The sequence below is a fragment of the Strix aluco genome, chromosome 14 (genome assembly GCF_031877795.1).
Source record: "Strix aluco isolate bStrAlu1 chromosome 14, bStrAlu1.hap1, whole genome shotgun sequence".
Classification (NCBI taxonomy): domain Eukaryota; kingdom Metazoa; phylum Chordata; class Aves; order Strigiformes; family Strigidae; genus Strix; species Strix aluco.
The window spans coordinates 8828623-8850451 of record NC_133944.1 but is presented as its reverse complement, the minus strand read 5'-3'; the positions used below and the strand labels follow the sequence as shown (position 1 = coordinate 8850451).

The window sequence follows — 21829 nt, the reverse complement described above, 5'->3', positions numbered from 1 at the left end:
TAAAAATAATCTTATATACACTTGAGCTACTCTGAGAAAAAAACCTGTTTCATATATGTTCTTATTAGGTCTCTTAAATGACAGCTGTTCTCACAACAGCTAAATAAAGTGCATATTATGTTGTCATGTTGTGTGTTTTTAAAGTGAATAGTAGCAATCGTCTTCAAGGATGTGCTAGCATAATTATATTTCTATTTTAATCCATTTTTAATAATTGATCCAATTTACATTTGTCTATAGATATGTAAATTTACATTCTATAAACAAATATCACTAGGGCTAACTATAGTGCTGTAGGAATTATACTGTATAAATGCTGAATGAATCATGACTTTATATAAGAACCTAAATGTTATAGTGGAAATATTCCTTATACATTATGGAATCCAAACAGATGAAAGAAAACCTAAGAGTCTCTAAAGTTCTTATGTGGAATTCTTACAGATTCTGCATCTGTATGTACTACGATAAGAACCTTCAGCAAAGTGCAAACACGTTATACCTTATATTCTGAAGAAGAAAGGTAGTGATACAGTCTACATAGTTTCTATGCAATTCTCAGACAAAACTGCAGTTTGAACATGAAAACATTATTCAATATCAAAAACAGTTAACGAATAATACAAAAAGTGAATACATTGAACAAATGTTGGCAATGAGTTGGAATCACAGTATAATGCACCCTTACATTTTTTTTAGACATTCACAGTAACTTCATTATATTTGAAAAACAAATATATTTTCCCTCATCTGTTTTTCTACAGTTAACAAAGTAGAGACATTCTACTCTGAGGTATTATAGAAGGCAAACTGTACCCAGATTTGTTGCCATTACGAGAAAGAGAAAGAGAGAGAGAGAGAGAGTGTGTGTGTGTGTGTTCGTTCGTTTGTTCGTTCAAAGGTACTTTACAGCTGCAGTGATGAATATTCCAGCATACAGATCCTTCATTCTTGCCCACTGTAGATTCAGGCCTTCATTAAGTAACTTATCACATAACAAAGTCATATGTTGTGGATGTTAACTGATCTAGGATTTTCTCGGGAGAAACAAAATTAGGTTTTTTTCCCTCCTTAATGCCTCTAGGAGTCATTTCAGCTTTGATTAACTTCATGCTCAAGATTTTCAAAAACACTTAAAAGCTCTCCCTGACAGACTTGTCAAGATAACGTTACCATTCCAAAGCCAAAGCCTTGGAGAATCAGGAAAAAGACACCCAAAAAATGTTATTTTCTGGGTGGGTCTAAGTGCTATGGTCTCTCAGTGCAGTTATACTGTAGTGACCAGGGACAGAACATGGCTTAAGGTGTGCTTACCAGAACAATAGTTTCATCAGGTTCAGGAACAATGAAGTCTTTTACTGAAACCTATTCAGAGCACTGACAGATGACAGTATTTTTTGTTTGTTGTTTTACAGGTCACTGTCTGGGTACTTCATGTTCTATGAAATAAGCAATATTTGGGTCATGGAAAAAGAAGGTGCATGGTTACCTTGCCCTTGCTGCTGTTCCTAAGGTCATGTGGATCTCACTGGAGAGAAGGTAAGGTTGTTCTTTCCTGGTAAGAACAGCATGCTCATTAGAAGAAGCTTCTGAAGTGAAGGCAGAGGAACACGAGAAGGTGGGCAGTGGTGGTGGCTGAAAAGAACAGGAGTTTGATACAGAGCCCAGGCCTCTGACACAGTGGAAGACTTCTTGTAAGAGTTGCTAAGGAAACATATGGAGTTTGTTGCAACCTAGGAAGCCACTGAATTGCTTAACTAAGCAAAGAAAAGGACCTGACTTTCAGAAGCTAGTAGACAGAGGAAGAATTGTAGAAGTCAGTTCTTTTACTTTATTAGTCACTGAACTAAAGACAGCAGTTGAGAACTGAAGCACATTGCAGTATTCTGTTTCTAAACTTCTAAATTCACAGAAGAGACAAAATTCAGATGTTGCATTCTTTTGCTATAGCTAAAGTTCAGAAAATCTTTATGGTGGAAGGACAATGCTTAAGATCATTAACACTTGCATGCTGGAAATGTAGCAAATGTGATTAATTCATAGAAAATGCACTTGGAAGTGAGATAAGTGCTTTAAAAAGACCCAGTTAGAACAGCATCGAGTATAAATTCAGCTCTGGTTTAAGAACTGTGGAAGAAGAAACTCTTTGTTTACCACTCAACCAAAGACAGACTTGATAGGAAACAGATCTACTCCAAATGTTATTAAGGTAACTTAATAGGTTATATTACTTAAATGTAACTGAAGGGTTTGATATAGGATTCAGAGAGTAAGCTGCTGTTGAAAATGTTCTGTGTCCTCTATGAGAGTATGCCCTGGTGGAGGCTTGTGCTTATCGATATGCCAGGTTTTCTCTTTTTAAGTAAATAAAAATTCTGTTTATCAGTAGACGAAAGATGCTTTTTGCAGGCTAAGCAAACTTGACCAGAAAATCTTAGTTAAACAGCAATGGCTAGGTGGACCTAACACAGGTGGATAAAACTTCTGTTAGCTGGTATGGAGAGGAAAATAGATATGATCTTCGCCATTATTCTGTGCAGTAAAATGGGTTCAGAATTTCAGATAGTTTTTCTGACAAAGCTAACAGAGTAACATGAGTTTTTGCCATACAGAAAATATTTTGCAACCTTGAGTTTTGCAGGCTATGCTACATCAATGCTTCCTCTAAATTCCCAGTTACTATACCCAAACTGAAATAGTTGCCAGACTGATGAATCAACATTTATTAAGTAAAGCCTACTTAAACTTCTATTTTTGTATTCATCTTCATATAGATTCACTTGTTTCAGTTTTGACAAACACAGTTCAACACTTGAAATCCAGAATATTTATGAAAGCAACACTGACAAACTGAACAAAAAAGGTATATCTATCTTAGGAAAAGTTAATCTTAGACCAAAATTTACAGTATATACTGTCAGTTTATCAGGTCAGACCAGGTGGCAAGGCCATTAGGAAATCGATCTAAAAGAAGTCAAATAGAAGAATAAAAGCAGTAAGTGATGAATAGAACTGCAAACCACAGCAGACAAATAAGCAAAAGCATGAAACAAAGTCCTCACACTTTGTGATAAGACAATATCCCTACAAGTAATACATTATTAGTCAGAGAGTGGGATAGAATTTACTTAGATATTCAGGGCCTCCTGCATTGAATATGTGAATCACAGTGACTGTAAATCTGTGCTTTACAGTAAGTTTCATGTAGAGCTGACAAGGAAGTCTCTAAATAGTACAGCATAAAGGGAAAGAGCAGATGAGAAACCATAATACAGATGACTCTTTTTAGAGAGAGCAGAAAAATCACAGTAATCCATATTAGAGAGCATAATATGGATGCTACAGAGAATTGGAAAACACTGGGGAAATTTAATTCAACTACTTTTTGCTCCAGTAGAGAAATAATAGTGATTCATTATATTAATTTTTTTGACATATTAGGATGTTTAAGGTTTAGGAAATGAGATTCAATATCTCTAGATACTACTGTGAGTATTGTTTGGGTAGTTTATTCAGGTCTACCACCATGTTTAATGGCGACATCTCAGAGATCACTGAGGTGGTAACAGGTGTTGATCAGACCTTATATGCTTACAGTATAGTATCCCAGGTATAGGAGCATTTTATCTTAGCTAGAGTCTTTTGGGGCTCTTAGAATACAGATAACAAAACATCTTTAGCTACAGAAACACGATGAAATACAACTTTGTATTGGAATTGCAAGTATTATAGACAGACATATAAAAATCATTAAGTGATAAAGAAGCAAAGCATGTTAAATTACCAAGACATTAAAAAAATACTAAGAGGCAAATACATTCATTCATACAGGTTTAAAACTGGTGGACAGGATTGTCAGTCAGCTTTAAATTACACAACATTTTCAGAAATAGAATAGCGAGATGTTTACACAAACACTTTGGTAGATAACACTTGGCTTTTTTATTTACCTCGACAGACAGTTTCTATTATGATTATTAAAATTTTAATCTATCCCTTTGCTAACTCAACATATCGTCTTGATTAGTTGATTTAATTAATTAAGATTACATTATGTATATTTACAGTCTACAGTGTTACACTTATACCTATGACTACTTTTCCTCTATGTTATTTTAAAAGAGGACATGAGAGATTACTTATTTTAAACTTCGGGATCCTTCTACCAGACTGTCATGTTCTGCCTCATAAAATCTTTTCTAGCAAAAAAATGCCGAAGCAGCATTGGTGATCTCTAGCTACAATTGTGATTCACATTTGAACAACTGGCTTGTCTTGGGTAGAAGCCATCTCTTTGTTCATTAAAATTAATGCTCAGATGTGGTTTATGATCCTTTGGTTTTAGTTATGTACCACATAGAAGAGTTTTCTTGTCATATGGAGGAAAGATAAATCTTTCCAAGATTTTTCATTGTGATGTACATCAACAAAATTCTATTACTTGAACTGTACACAGATAGGTTTCCTAAATCATCAGTAGAGCTCTGTCTAATTTTGCCTAACTTGTCTCAGGATTTTCTGAACTGTGGCATTGAATGGAGCATCAAAATATTGAAAGATATTGTTTATAAACATGTAGCCACTTCCAAGTGGAGCTTCACTTTAAACCAGATTAACTGCCTTATTCACATTTTGTTTGGATTCATATTAAAAAAGAAAAGTTGATTTGAACATTGACCAAACCAGTATTTTGCTATAACTAAAACACAGTTAGTCGTGAAAGAAATTTGCTTTGGGTATCATGAAAATTAACATAGGCTTAAATTTCTTAAATTTTAAGTAATTTGTTAAGTTTAGGTCCCAAGACAAAAGAATGCAGTGTGACTCAAGTAACTGCTCATGCAGCTCAATTTGAATTGTGAATTCTAAATATTTTCAGTGAAGAAATTTGAGTCAACTGGGTTAGAAGTTATGTCTACAAAAGATTCATCACACAATCAACAAAATACTTCAGTAAAGGACTGGAATGTGTCTACAGGCATAATAATAAAAGGCTACCTTTGCTGAATACATATTTCTACTTAGTCCAAATCTGCCTGTGAGCAGCTTGAGTGGAGATATTCCAATTAAGTTGTTAGCCTATAGGGGCTAGAGGTAGTTATTTTTGACCAGTCAGATTTGGATATTTTGCACTGAAATCAATTTGACCCATACTTGTAGATACCTCATATTTTGTATTATTTTCTGTTGTCTTAGTTACATGCTGAGAGAAAAGAGCAAAAGGATAGATAAACATGTCAATAAAAGGAGACAAGTAAGCTATTATCCATCCCTTTGACTGTTTCCATGGAATAAAATAGGAATTAGTATTCCAGGCTTGTGACTCTACCTCTTGGCTCTTAGACTTTTAAATGCAGTTGCTAATAATCTCCATGCATTCATGCATGCTGACAGATATGCCACAACACTTTAATCAGCATTGGCTACAAGGCTAATAAAGGTTAGTAATAAAATAAAATTCTGTAGGGGCTCCCTCTTTACAGGCAATATCAAGCCCTATGAACTTTTAATGCCTACTCTGTCTATTTAGATAGTCATGGCTCAAAGCCTGTATTAAAAATAGTGAGGAATGCTTATTCTGAAGTGTTTGAAAATATTGCAAATTACACTGTAGTATTGGCTTACTCCAAACTAATCTTATCCCTTACTGACCTTTGCAGAAACACTTCTCTTTCATTTGGCAGCTTCATTTCCCTTCTTTCCTTCTGTCTTATTCCCCTGTCTTTTTACCTGTAGTTTATTTAGTCATCAGGAATTGGTGTGATGGGGCTGCTGCTTTTTAACTATGTAGCTGATAGGTTTGTTGTGTTCACCCAGAAGCAAATACCTATTTCTCATTCCATTTCCATTGCAGCTTCATTTTCATCTCAATATTGTATTCCTCAGGAGCTGCACAATACATTTCTTTTGAGGAAAGCAATGAATGTATTTACTCTTTGTTTTGCCTCTGTACATGGTACTGTGGATTTTCCTGTCCTTTATTTCCCTGTACACTTTATAAAAAAGCTAAATTCATCAGGAAGCTAAAAATAAATGCAACAATGAGTCAAGAAATAAACCTGTACACGTGCATTTGCAATAAAGGTCTTTCATTAACATTATTTATTAAAAATAGATAGACTACAGTACAATAGCAGTGCAAAAATTAGTAATCCCAGTGGAAAGCTAAAACCTTCTTACAATGAAAGATGGATATATCTTGTATTCTTTAAAATCACCAAGCTTATATCAGGTCTAATTCTACCCTCATATTTGATATGTTTCCAGACTTCATAGTGGAAATCGGATCTTTTTACAGTCATGAAGAAAAAAGTGAATCTGGAGTAGTCTTGACAGAATGAGTGCATTTAACTATGGAACTGCTATTTCATTTCAAACCACATCAAATAAAATACCCAGACACTGATCTGTACCATCCTGTTGTTTCACCTCAGAGTCTTCACTCACAGGACCAGGAGATACTGAATTCTTGTTTCCAGGCTCCCATCCTAATCCAGCAGTCAATGGGCTTTCCCATAAATCTGTGGCAAAAGCAGTCTGGCATTGACATGCCCATTGCAACTCTTGTTTTTTTAGGTAGGTTGTAAGTTTACAGATCATCTGTTTCATTCATCTGTAATGACATTATAATTGTATTCTGAATGTAATTAATTCCAGTTGTGTCAGAGCCATTGACAGGACAGACAGTTTTATCCAGTGCTCCTCAAAACCTTATAATCCTGTAGGATATCTTTCTGTTATGCTCCAGGATATCTCCAGTTTCCATGGGCGAGCTATCCATGTTGTCAGAGTACTGGCTATACTGACTACCAGTGTGTTTGGAAAGGTCCTCCTTTACCACTAGCCTGGACCATACTCAGTGACGTGGTTTAAGGAGCAGAGGCTCATAGATGTTCTCCTATCAACATCCGCAGCTTGACTGTATCAACTTCCATCCTCAGTGATAACATTTAAATGCCTAGGAAACAGTGCTCCCAGAGGACAAATGGGTCTGTAGAACAGGTACCCTCACTTTCAAGTATCAGAGTTTGGATAATCTAGAAACAGATGAATTGATGTTCTGCTCCTGCTCATCACATGATGATGAGGGACTCAGAATTATCCCAGAAGCAAAGAACCAAGGAAGGACATTTCTTCAAGACCTCTGTTTGATAGGTCTCAAGCAAGTTTTTATAGCTTACTGTAAGATGCCACTCAAACGCAGGTGTAGAGAGGACTCTATACCTACTTGAAAGGTCTGCCAAATCCTCTCATGTCTTCTCTTTCTGATGAGATCCATCTTCCCTTATGGTGACACAAAATGTATTGTACTGAAGGGTTGCTTCATTGATGCCTTCTTCAGACTTTTCTACCAGATCCTGAGTTTTTACCTTTGGCATTTCAGCTGAAGTATTCTCAGGATGTCCCCAAGATGCTATGGGTAGTCAGAGAGCCCCAGAGCATCCTTGTACTGACCATATTGCGAGGCTGTTTGCCCTGCCTTCATAGCCAGAAATACTGCCATGCTAACAAATATCAAACAGTTCTAGGAATGTCAGCAGTATAAGCTGAAAGACTAGACATTAAAAAAAAAAACATATAAAAAACCTAAACTAAAATAGCAATAAACAATCCAAAACAACAGGTCTTAATTTTTTTTTTTTTTTTAATCTGGGATCTACTGCTTCATATTACTGCATACACCTTATTTTTCACTGTCTCAGTCACTGTGCTCTTCTATAGGCCAGAGATAATGGATAATCACATCTAAGCAATAAATCTCAAAAATCTAAGACTAGCAAGCCACAAACCATAATGCCTGTATTAAAATATGTCATCAAGATGCTTTAAAGAGTAAATCTATGATCTATTCAAGGACTTCTGAGAGAAAAACAAGACCAAATTTGTTGATTACAGGATTTGTTCAGACTTTGGTTTTTCAAGTTCTCTTCTTTTCATTTAAGATTTAAAAAAAAAAAAAAAAAAAAAAAGGATAAAATTATTTTCTGTGTGGAGGACCAGCAAAGTGCCTATTCTACTTATGTCCTATTTTCAGGGCTAAAGAAGGATTTAAATAATGCCTAAGATTTTGTGAAAGTCCTTATCAAAGGTATGAGTCTTTTCCAGCAGAATAGCACAAGAAAATAACAGGATATTTTCATATCCATGTATTATAAATGTTTAAAGATATTTCTAGAAGGACTACTCGCAAAGACAAGGTTATGTGCTTTTTTCCTTTCTGTTTTCAAAATGCTTGGTTTTTTTCTAATAGCTTTCACACTTTGTTCATAAAAGAAAATCACACACCATCAGTTATCCTTACAGAGAAGGCCTTATGTTTTGTAATAATATGCCCAATTTGCTGTACTATTTTTGCAATCCTGCCAGTGTTTAAGACTTCACTATTCATCACAAAGTCAAATCCAATTTTTTCACTCCTTGATTTCTTCACTAGTACTACAATTAACATGTCCTTAGTCCTGTTCTTACATGTCTTGCTTTTTATCAACATCTGGGAAGCCTATAGTACCTTTGTGGTACTATAGTTTGGCAAATATTTACAGTGAAGTATTTTAAGCATATCTAGGTGACAACTCTGGATATAGAAATAGAGTAATTCTTCTTTACTGCAGCACTTTCCTTCTGTACTTATTTGACTTCAACACAGTTCTTTCCACTGAGGAATCTGTACCTCTTGTTTGGCATCAGCATCTCCAATCAGAACTCCTGCTTTACCATCTGCTAGTGCAAAACTGATGTGCTGTGCAAGAGTTATACTTGGTACTCTTTTGAAGTGGTCTGTGAGGTTTACATTGTAAACACAAAACTAGATTATATCAGTCCTGCAATGTAATATTTGTCGAATAACAAAGCTAGTATTTTTCCATGGTTGTCTTACAAAAAGGTCACATTTTCATCATCTGATTACCAATGATTTTGTATTCAGGCTTCTCAACAAGCTTTAACATTAAAATTTTGTCACAGTTAAACCACAGCTGCACCTTATCTCTGAGAAGGATAATGCACTGATTGAGATAGGGACTATCATATGTATTCTTTTTTTAACATTTAGGACATGTCTATGTCACATCAGTACCAGAGCCCCAGTGTGAATGCAGATTTGTGATTTGCAATGAGTTGACCTCAAACTCTCTGCAGTTGTTCACTATTTCCAACTGGCTATGCACATTCAGGCATGTCAATAAATTTCTTTGTGCCCCAAGTACCCTTGGAATAGGAATTATATGGTGGAATATGGATTATATTTCTTAAATACTCGCCTCTTCTCTATTTACATTTCAAGGTCTGCCTTTGTTTATGGTCTCCAGGTACTACCAAAATACAACTAAACAACAACAACAAAATAGTTACAGTTCTAGGTCTGCAATATAACTTTTCCAATTTCTTAGCTGCCAGGAAACTTATTTGTATTGTATGTGTAGGAACTGCATGGTTGTTTAGACACTTAACAACGAATGCCTTGCATATTTATAAAAGTTAATATAAACATCATAGATGATCCTGCTCATGTAAGATACTATCAACAGCAACAAAAGGGTTACATAAAAAAACCTTCAGTAATATATTTCTTTTTTTCCCCTGTGTTCTTTGTTTGAAAATTGCTTTGACATAACATAACTGTACATCTTTTATTACAACCATTTTTACTTTTTCTATCCTTTTACTCCTGCTTTCAGTTTTGCTTTCCCAGTGGTAGCCACACATTATCTATAGCTACATTAGCAAATAGTGTGATGCAACACGACCATGTTTGTGAAGCCATTTAGTTGGTGCTAAGAGCTTGATCCACATTGATCCAATTTCAACCAGGCTTACTTCCTTTGGTCCCATCGACTAAATATTCATTAGTGGCTGCATCTAATGCAGAGCAGGAGTAAAACTGAAAGGAATCAAGTTTGTCCTTTCCATGACTGCTCCCATGGTCCCTGGTAAATGAGGACTCCTGGTAGATGGGCCTCAAAGTGCAGTCATGATTAAAACTAAAGTACTGATGCAGTTGCACAAAGTAATGAACACATAGGATTGTACTTTCTAGTTGCTAGGCAGATTTGTAATGCATTTAAGTTAAAGTTTTGTGTACATCTACAAAGTTACTGCATAAACTCTGCATAAACTTTGCATTCTACAGCACAAAGGTCTAAAGCCAGTTCTTCAGCCAGGTTGAAGAGCCACTGGCTCTGGAGTAGAAAAGGACCACACATGCATGTTACAAGAGAAGGAGCAGGTCCCTAGACTGTTTTTCTTTCCACTATTACACTTCTGCAGGCACTGCCACAGAGATCTCTAAAGAACTGTCTGACAAGTCCATCCACTCATTGATCATTTCAGCCTGGCAGGGAGGGTAATCAGTCGCTAACAGGATGGATTTTTGTCAGGCTGATGTTAGCAGGGCAGGGTCTCAGAGCCAGTGTATCTTGCAGATAAGCCTAAAAAAGGCAGAAGAAAACACAGCGGTAATCATGTCAGCCTGTCAGATACCCAGCTCTCACACAAAACAACAAGATCCAAGATGGTCAAAGCTGAGTGACCCAAAAAACTCTTCCTGAAATTGTTGTACATAGCCTGACAGTTATGGACAAGCCCTGCTTTAATGGAATAAAGCCACTGCAGAGGGGAGAATAATGTGAAGAGAAAATTACCATGTGAAGAATTTATATTTGATTCTGACACTTTCTTTTTCCATGTAATTATTAACATGTTTTTTAAAAGTGCATTAAAATTTCATTCAGATTAAGTTGAAATATAAGAACAGGAATAAGAGTAATGCATTGAAAGATCCTGTGTTGACAATCAGTTTTAGGCAGTAACCTTAATCAAGGTTAATGTCGTTTCATTGCCTCATCTCAGATCCTCATTTTGTGTCTTAGGCAAGCCTGGCACTTTTGCTTTTTTTCCAAGTAATCTGTTTTATTCGTGCTATGTGCTGCAGACTAATTATTCAGGCTTATCACATGTTTAAATAGCATCTGTGGTGGCACTTCATAAAATATTTATTAATAAATGTAAAGTACCCAAGATCTAAAAATATTTTTGCATGATTTTATTTAAAAGTAACAACATTTTATGTAGACCTTGATACCAAGTTTTCAGTCAAATTCAGTACCTGAATTTTTTGTTCTTGCTATAGAAAAATCTATGGGAAGTAATTCTAGTGCTAGGAATTGCAACAAATAGTTCCTATTTTTTTGATCTCTGCAAGACCCCATTATGTTGTGCATGCGTACATTTCGTTGTACTAATTCTAGCTCTTGTGTTTTATTACAGCATGGTTTGCAATATAAGCCTCCTGGTTCTGCTGCATAATACATCCTACTCAAATAATCTATTTGACTGCACCATTGATGTTTCCCCTCTGACATTATGTAGTCTTCTAACCTTAATACTTTCAGCTGGCCACTGATAGTCCCCAAAATGTAGACGCAACCCAAATAAGCATGGTTTGATCCTTTGCATAAGGAGAGGGTGCATATGAAAGTTCTCAAGTATTTCAGTCATTGAAGATCAGGGTCTAAATTTCCAGTCTCCTTTTCTGGCAAAAATTCAAATCTTTCATTCAAAATGCTGATCTGCCAAACTTTGTTAGATGAGTCATCCTAATTATGCAAGTGACCTTACTGACTGTCACATGGCTGTGCAATTTAAGAAAAGATTAAAAGATTTGGTCATACATTGGAAGAGGGTAAACAGAATTGCTGCATTTAGTTGAAAATGTAGGAAACACTGGAATGATAGGATGTTGTAGCTTTTGTATCTAAAGCAGAGTGTAAGAAAATTAATTCATTATTCATCATATTTCCTAGGAGTAAAGTAAGTTACGGATTTCATTTACTCATTTTCACTATGTAGTATGTATTTTGGAAACAGCACCATCAAGTGGATGGAAACACAGGTCACTTTTACCTCCATTTTCAGAGCAAGACAAAATAAAATTAACAGTTGTGTGCTTTACTATGGGCAAAAATTATTCTCATCCAGAACAGATAAGTAATGCATTTTGTGTACAAATACAACTAACATTATCCTTACACCTCATTCTGTTTGAATTGAACAGGTAGTTATCATGTTCTGGGTTAGATACGAATATCTGAGTATTTACCAATCATGTCATGTGTGTTTGACCAGGCCAGACCAGTGAGTTACAGATATGTTATCAGATAATTCATGTTTAGGCAACTTTCACCTCATGCAAAAAGGGATTTTGCAAGGTGATGTACTGTAAAAAAAAGGTACCTACCATCTCCTTCTACTAATTCCTTTTTTGTCTAGCTATTAATATTGATTAACCTTTTTTGGAGCTGCATGTTTTGTTAAAGGGAAGTTACCCCACAAGGACGAAATGGGATATATTCCTAGGCAAATATGTTGGGGATGGGATTTTTTGGGGCCTTAAGCAAGGGTAGGAGTGACGTGTGAGGCAAAAATATACAGATGGTCATAATCTCCTATATCCATCTGATTTATTCTTTTTTAATCACAGTACATTCTGATTATAGCTCTGACTTTGCTCTGTCTTTGCTACTGTTTTGTACTGTGTATCAAAAACTTTTGTCTATTCTAAAAAATATTAAGCAATGGTCTAAGCTGCTCATCTGCTAAAAGCTACCCATATTTATCCACCTCTGTTGTTTACTGTCATTAATAGCAATTGCATTTCACAATCTGACCTTGAAATGACAGTTTATGTGCATAAATTCACCCTCTCTCTAACACACATATAAACACATAGTATTCATGAACACAAACATTAAATCAAAAATCCCTAATTTAATACTGGAAAAATACAAGTGTGAAGAAAGAATACTGAAACATATTGGAAATGTTCATGTAAAATATATTTTTTCATTTTAAATTTTGCAAAATAATGTCTGCATCCTCTCACTTTTTTTTTCCCCCAGTAGCACAAAAAATAGCAAGTGCAACTGCACAGTTAGAACAGAGACATTGTGTGATTGTAGTGCTGTTCCATAACAAGAATAATAGAATAAACACTAGGAATTCTGTTTTCTAATAAAAACAAATATGCAGTGGCTCACTATAAAGAATTATTTGATGTACCTATAGGAAGTATCTGGAGACCATTTGATGCAAAACTGTTGTGCCTCCCACTTGGTAGTTAATTTTGGCAATATATTTTATGTAAAGCTCTGTGCTCAATTGAGAAACTGTTTTCTGTTTCCCTCCTCATCCGTGAGCATGAAGAGTGTTATAGTACTGATGATGGAGAAAGGACGCTTTGTCCATCCTACAGGCGGCTGTGCTTTTTGGGATGAGTGAATGTTGCCCAGGGACATTATTCATTAAAACACCTAGGAATCCTTCAAGATAAAAGACACTATAGATTAACTTATGTTAGAATTCTGTACCACATCTAAGTCTGCATTTTCTGAGGAGTGTTGATAATGTTTCTCATTACAGTAAGCACATTAGATCTTCTAGCCTTATATTCAGGCACTGATGTAAAAGAAACATAGCTTATAAGTACTTAGATCCTCTTTTACCAGCTTTCTCTAGGGGGACATGCATTTTCCTTACCATAATGAGGCCCATAAAGAAGAAAAATGCTGTGGCCTAGTATAGATAGGGAGTCACATTACAGTAACTTTTCATCAGAATTAGAGTAGAGACTACTATATTATAGCAGTGGTGGGTAACTCTGCTACTGTTAAGAGCCAGCTGTCAACATTTCTGTTATAAACCCCATTTTTCAGGGGTTTATAACTCCACTGGAAATTGCACTCGGGGTGAAGCTTAGTCTAGAAAGGCTAAGTAAGGGAGTGATCTTTTGAAAATGAAATTGAGGGGCAAATAAAAGAAACCTGAAATCCATGCATTTTCTGGTGGACTGCTATTTTCCCATTTTGTTTCCCTTACCTTTAGTTTTAGTATAAAGGACTTGCAAATAGTTTTCAAAAACATTTCAGAGCCAATACTGAAGTGATTACCATACGGTTAGAATCCAGCCTCAGCTCCAATGAGCAGCTTTACCAAGCACTCTTAAATGATTACAGAAATGTATCACTCCTCTGGGACAGCCTGTTAACAAAAGAAAAAGAAAAAAAGAAAAAAAACAAAACAAAAACAAAAACAAAAACAAAACAGTGCGGGACTAAAATGAGATGATGGAGATGATTCCTTTGGTCTTTCTAACCCAGTCAACTTCTCCTGGCCCATCTCAACTCCAAGCTGTTTCTTCACGTAGAGCTCCACTACACACTGAGTTTCTGTGGGGTGTGGAATGCAGCACAGAGCATTTTTGAGACTCTTAATCCATCATTGCTAAACAGAAGTGGAATCTGTACAGGGAATAGTCATTAAATAGACTGTAGAAAATAGTAATGGTAATTCAATAAGTGCCATTTTTAACTCTGAAGAGTGTCTTACCCTGGCATTAAAGGGCAATGAAAGTGCTGTTTTTTCAACAGGACATTAAACTAACAGCCACTTGTAAGCACTGGAGTTTTCACTGAACTCTTTGTCTAAGAGCCTGACTGTTAGCCTTAGTGTCATAGCCAAATTTCATGTCAAGTGATTAGTAGCACTGCCAATCAGTGAGTGAACAGTCCAAAAACAACTCTGTGAGTTTTCATTCAAATTTCAAAACAAATTTATGACTGTTTTTTATGACCCTTTTGAATAAATCTCTAGAGACATCCTTGCACTCAAACTTTATTAGAATGCCCATTAAATGTCAAACTTTAAACTTTAATGTTTTGTAAGAGTTAATTTCTATTTGCAGTGTATCTTCTGGTGTAATTTGCAGCTTAGCTAAAAAAAAAATCAATTATTACAAACCAGTGAAAAAAATTATGCTTGAAAATATAATAAATTTGCCACTTGATTATTTCTCACAAATTATCCACCAGCTCTAATAGTTGCCTACTTACCCAGAATTTCTTTAGCATTTATTTTACATGATGTTTTCTGTCATGCAAACTGTTGTTATGTTGCACTCTGGAAGAGGCAGTGTGCTGGTGGTGAAGGTCCTCAGTTGCTCAAGGGCATTGTAACCCTATTTTACATGCTTAACTAATCATCATTATGATTATATGAGAAATACAGAAATAAGGAAATGTAGAACAAAAAGCCTACACAGTTTATTCACATACAAAATGAAAAGGATGGGAAAGGTATCTCCAAGATGTTCAGCTTTCTTGTACTGTTGAATATTCCTGATCCCTTGCCTTTGCATTTTGGATTTCTGTCTTTCAAGTATTAACACTTCTTTATTACCAGCAGTGTAGGTGAACATTGGGACTATGTGAGATTCACTGAAGCAAGCTGCTGGTGCCTTTTCAGAATAGACTGAAATTATTAATTGATTGGGAGTCTATACATCTGACTACTGCAAATCAGATCTTCCAGTGAAGGATGATACAACTACCTGAAAGGAGGTTGTAGCAAGGTCGGTGTTGGTCTCTTTTCCAAAGTAACAAATGATAGGACAAGAGGAAATGGCCTCAAGTTGTGCTGGGGAGGTTTAGATTGAATATTAGGAAAAATGTCTTCAGTGGGAACTGTTAATGTTGGGTTGATGGTTGGACTGGATTATCTTCAAGGTCTTTTCCAACCTAGACAATTCTGTGATTCTGTGAAAGGGTTATCAAGCACTGGAACAGGCTGCCCAGAGAAGTGGTTGAGTCACCATCCCTGGAGGTATTTAAAAGACGTAGACATGGCACTTAGGGACATGGCTTAGTGGTGGACTTGGCAGTGTTAGGTTTATGATTGGACTCGATGGTCCTAAAGGTCTTTTCCAACCTAAATGATTCTATGATCCTATGATTCTTTGATGTAATGCCCGCTCCAGAGAACAGTGAGGTGTCAGTAGAAGATTGCCACTAGGTGTTTCCTTTGATAATCTTCCATCTTCTGGAAACATGATGTTTCTGTAGCCTGGTTTCCAACCATTCTCTGATGACAGCATCCTTCACCTGAGAGATTTCATTCTGGGCCCATCCATCTTTCTCAGTGTGCAAAAACCATACGTACAACATGTTCCTTTTGCAGACTGCAGTTTCCTTACCATTCCTGCAACTGAACTTGTATCTTTCCACTGTATTAAGCAGAGACTTTTTCTGCATTTTATATTTATTTAAATTATAGTTAAAATTAATGCAAGGTACAAAAGAACACACAGCAACAAGACGAACAATAATTTTAGTTGTGTTGTTTCATGCATATTTTATATTGTTGCTTGCCACTCATTGATTGTGCCTTGAGTCAAGAAACAGATGAATCATCATCTCAAATGTTTCCTCTCTTTATTTTTCATGATTCTCTGTTCTTTCCAGGACAGTAAGTGGGAATAAGTAATTGCCCAATTTCTTTGCTGGATATTCAAATACTCACAGTATACCTCACAGAACAAGTATCTCATCATTATGACAGTTTTTTAAGTTTTTTTTCTGTGTGCTCATTGTAGGTAGAGATATATGAAAGGGCAGAGATTTTTTTTTCTTTTATTTACGCCCATCTTGACTTTGGCACAAAGAATTAAGAATCTGAAACACAAGGGCAGATTATTTTCTCTGAGAGTTAGGGAGCTAAGGATATTTTATGATTATCAGAATCACATATTGTTGCTTCCTTGCTATTATGACAACACAAGATAATTGTTTCTTATTATTCAAGGGCCAGAATGTATTTGCAATCTCTTCCCTAGATTTCCTCCATAAACTAAAAATCTTCTTTTCTGAAACAGACTTAGGAATCTAGATTATTGCTGATAGCTTGCCAATTGAACCAGAATAAAAATGGAAATTGCCATTAACACAGTAATTTCAGCCTCTGTTTTGATGAGCATTTTGTATTGCTCGGGTTCTGAAAAATAAAAACAGCACTGGCAGGTGGAAAAAAGCTCTTGATAAAACTCTTCTCACAAAGGGAGAAGTATTTGAACACACTTTTAATCAAATCAGAATCAACAATAACTTTTTTTATGACTTTGTGGTTTAAGTGATATATCAAACCATGTAAAGCAATACTAATCTCTGAGATGAGTAATAACAATCACTTTAGGGAGGAGAATTTACATTGTTTTGGGAAATGTATATAAACCCAAGTGGTAAAATCTACAGAAAAATTAAGCAAACATGTTGTCTAGAATGTCAGATATTCTGTATGAATGAAATACCTGCTTTCAAACAGTTGCATCTGTAAAGAAAAAGAATAAATAATTTTTATATATATATATAAAAAACAGAAATATATTCCTGGTTGAATGTTATGAGCAGATTTATGTCCATGAGAATATGTTTAAATACTTACTCAGTCTCCAGTTCTACGTTGAAACCTTACATTTTTATGTTGGGAGACTGAGAAACTGCCAGAACAAAAGGACTGAAATAAGTTTTGTTTTCCTATTTCTGCAACTCCTGAATGGGGGTAATGTTATCAGCAGAGATAATAACACCTTTAAATGACTTGGAATTTATTTGGTTCACAAAATCATATGGGAAGATTGACAGCATCTTAGCAGCAGTCAGTGAGGATGTGGCTTGAGTGTTGACAGAAGTGATTTTTCAAGTAATGAAGAAGGTTACGTGATTAAGTTTCCTGAAGCATACATTGCCTGCCGTGTGCACTTACTGTATATTGTCACCCTTCTGAGTCACAGAAGAGCTTCACTTTTTTTCAGAAGCAGGATCAATAGGATTAGGGGATTTGTGCTCAAAGCTTGCCTGTGGCTTCTTGTTAAGCATGTCATGTGCTTTATAGCTGCCTTTGACTGGCTTTTTGCACTGTTCCATGGTATTAATCACCTAAATAATATTCCTACATTCTGATGGTTTGGCCAGTTTTTTCTATTAGTACTCTAAAAAATAAGGTAGATAAAAAGGAGTCAGAAGTCAGACTCCGAAATTCATGTTTAGAATTTTAAATAATAGCTGCTCCTCAGAAATTCTGGGTACTCTTCAACTTTCATAGCAACTGGTGATGCTCAGGATTTTATTTTTTCTTATTAGAAAAGTTGTTTGATTGTAGCTGTCCTGCAGAAGACCTATTGCCTTTGTCTGTCAAACAGTATACACAGAGAAGTCTGCACAGCCAGATGGATAACGTAGTTTGGCAGACACATCAAGTCAGATACGCAGAGGACAGCTTAGCTGCCGCCTTGCAGGTCAGCTAACAGCCCATCAGAACTGATTGGGTAAGCTGATGATTGTGCAAGCCAGATGTATTTGGCAAGACATGATTTGCATGAAATGGTAACGTCTACTAGTGTGCTACAAATTAATGGGCTTCCATTGAAGTGTGTGGAGTTTAGACAGTTTATCTCTAGTCTTTGTTGTTGCTGGTCTAATGGATTGGTATAAAGTCACAACAAAAAGAAGTGATTACTGAAGAAGCTGAGGAATCAAGTCCTTTGCAGAGCTATACACAAAGCACATAAACTGCCAACTCTGAATGATCACACATAACATTTCATTGCCCCAGTTCAACAGCAAGAGAATACTGCTGTTTATCTTACCTACTTTAATCCAATTTATAACTTCTATTCTATATCTGACCCTTCTTTGTACACAGAGACTGTTGAGACATACAGCTAGGTAGTTCAGAACAGTTACTACACATACAGGGGTTTATGTGAGGAGGAGAGCGAGCTAAACCAGGAGCAATACACATTGGTAGGTCCCCATCCCTACAGATAGTAAAAGAGAAGGGAGGGGAAAAAAAAAAAAAAAAAAAAAAAAGAGGAGAATTTTGTTACTTGTGTAGTATATTTTTAAAAGGTTTCCCATTGAGGAGTTTAGAAAAAAGATGCAGCATACCTGTAGCTTTGCAATTGAGTAGTTCATTAGAGAGCTAATTAGATGAAGTGCTTGATCAGTGATGGGTAAAATATGTCAGAACTTATCTGAGCACTGGTTTAAGAATAGGCTTATCCTTTTTCTAGGTTGGAACAGAAATAGACTCCAAAAGCAGAAACAGCTGTTTCTCAGGAGAATTTGGCTTAAGAAATTCAATATTAAGGAAAGTCATTTAACTCAGGTTTATTGTTTTGAAGCTCAATTAGTGGACATGAATTAAGCATTGTCATACTATCCAGGGAAAGGAAAAAGCACAGAGTTGTACGTAAAGGAGTCCAGGAGGACAAGGACTGCATAGGACAGTTTTGGTGAAACTCAGTATGTCTGGATTTGAATATTTGGTACTTGGAAACAGACAGGTAATAGTGGCTGAAGTTGCAATAGAAATGGACATTGGTGTGCTACCTCAGTGAAAATAAATGTACTAGAAAAACTGGGCTTGAGAAAAATCATGATTATATATACATTCTCAGATATTTTATAAAGGACAAAAGGACGTAGGAATCATTGAGAAGAGTGAGGTATCTGTCTACTAAAGGATTAAACTTTCTCTGGAATGACTTTTGCAATTATACTGTTCAACTGCAAAAATGGTCAGCTTAAGAGAGTAAGAAACTTTTAATGAGAATCTTTGAGGTGCTGTGTGGTTACTTTTTTAAGGACATAATCAACAATTTTGGAAATATGAATACAGATATTCATCCAGGGATTTACACAGAATAGATAGCAGATAGTAATTACTTTTCTGCTTTATCCTGTGTTAGTTACCTGATGCGCAGACTGAATGGATGACTTTAGTTGTGCTAGTGATACAACAGCAGCAGTGATGGTCAAATTAAAGTTTAGCACCATGAGAGAAGTAGCACTGATTAGAAAGTGTAAACAGGCAGTGATACTACTAATAATCAGATTGGTTTTTTAAGTGATTGTCATCTTTGATTGGGAAGACAAATTTTTTTAAAAAAAATAAATTTAGTATAAATATTGGAGAAAAAGCATAATTGATGGAGTACATGTATGGTTTATGCTAAGTGAAACCAGAAGTTTCCTGATCTTGTAACAGGTCTCTCAGTGGTTTAGTGTGTTGATTCTTTCAGTTCCAGTTTCCATCTTTCTTTTTTTTTCCCAGATGGCACGTTATTCAGAAAGGAACATTGTAAGTTTTATTTAAAACTTGCTGTTGTGAGTGACCTTTGTATAATTATCAAGTGTTGCTGGCATTATGATTGCACTCTCTGAATTAAGTGAATTTCTTCCTGGACAGTTATAATGTGACTTTAGCTTAACAAATATTAGGCAAATTGTGACATGTACGCATGCATTCCCTCTCACTTCAAATGATGCTCCATGCTCTCACAGTTTGCAGGACAGGATCCATCAATTAAGTAACTAGAAGGTTATTAAATATATGCAATAAAAATGAGATTAATATTCAGCACTTCCAGCTGTGTGATATGCATTGCAGACCAACACCTGCATCTGTGCATACACGCATTGATGAGACTGCTATGTACATGAGCAAAAGAGCTCGCCTTTTGACTTCACAATGTAGAACAGTTCTTGTAAATAGCTGTCTTCCAAGAAAAAAAGAAAGATTTTTTTAGATTACAAAATCAGTAAGAAAACAGTTTGAACAGAAATATTGAACTTCAAACTGTTGCAGAACATCTTCATTTTTGCTTGTATTAAACTTGGCCTGTATTTTTGTTTGTTTGGGGTTTTTTGTTTGGTTTTGGGGTGGTTTTTTTTGTTTTGTTTTGTTTTTAATTTTAAACAGACTGGGAAAAAAGAAAGAAGAGCCAAAGGTTTCCAGGGTGAAAATTAGAGTTCTTGGTGTAGAACATTTGAGCTGTGATCAAAATGGTTTGAAAGGTCCTGAAGGGAAGCATGTGTTATTTTAAAATATAAGGGACTGTGAGAAAATAAGAATTGTTTAGGCAATTCTTTGTGCTTTTCTCTCTGTTCAGTTGGGATGAGTTAATATTACTAATATTACTATATTTTAATAATAAGGGGAAAGAGAATGACACAGTGAGCAGTGTTCTGCTTGTCTGTAAACTTTCTCAGATTTTTTAGTGACAGGTTTTTCTACCATCTTCAGAGTGAAGGTTATGACTTTCCTGTAGAATTATAAAATAATTCAGTTTGGAAGGAACCTCTGTAGGTTATCTGGTCCAGCTCTGTGTTCAAGGCAAGTGAACCTAAATAAGTAATAAGAGACCAAATAGATAGTTGGATTCCTGTTACAATACTTTTTAGCTGCCTTTTCCTTTATCCTAATTTTTGTTGAATTTAATCTTTACATTTTTCACATTCATATGTTATGCACAGAGCACATTCATACTCTCTGTAGAGGCAATAAAAACAGGCCCAGTCTGGTCACAGTCATTGTTACACAAGATTATCAGCTTTACAGTCCATTTTTTGATGGGCCACTGAGTCAAGATTGCTTTGACTATTGGGTTAGCAGATTAATATGACTGCTGTATTACCTGTGTTACCATAAATTGTTCATCATGAATGCAGGATTGTTATTTATAGTTGATAGCACAAAGTCAGTAGTGCCCTGAGCAAAATCACCATTTGAAAGCTACTCTATTCTTCTAGTTCAATAGGTGTCAGGAGATCTTCCTGTATGAGGTCAGGCATTTGTAGGAGAATGATGAACAAGCAGCAAAGAGCTTAAAATGCAGTCATTTGAAAGATGCTTCACATCACTAGGCCACCCTCAGGTAGACTGGGGAAGGCTGACAGTAGCAAGGCTCCAAGTGACTAGGAACAACCATAACAAAAGGCCATGTTACTTTCATAGATGTTAGAGTGAACGGAAAGTAGATATAATTTCTAATAGTAGTGTCTCAGAACAAAGTGCAGGTTTTTCATTACCTAAAGAAAATGCATATCCTATTACAAGAAAAATAATGTGTCAGAATTACCTTGTCTTTTTTAATCTAGGCCTCCTAGCCCAACGGCTTTGCCCTTTCGAGAATAAATGGAAGTTTGCATTGCTATAGAAA

The 21829-nt window shown here is 35.7% G+C and overlaps 1 protein-coding gene across 1 annotated transcript in view; it reads left to right on the top strand.

The window, feature by feature from the left end:
• The first annotated feature begins 1482 nt into the window (after positions 1-1482).
• The window catches only part of CDH8 (cadherin 8), a 244333-nt gene continuing 223986 nt past the window's right edge, over positions 1483-21829 (top strand). The window contains exon 1 of the mRNA XM_074839548.1: positions 1483-1539. The gene's annotated coding sequence lies outside the window, so the exon portion shown is untranslated. The remainder of the gene's footprint in view (positions 1540-21829) is intronic.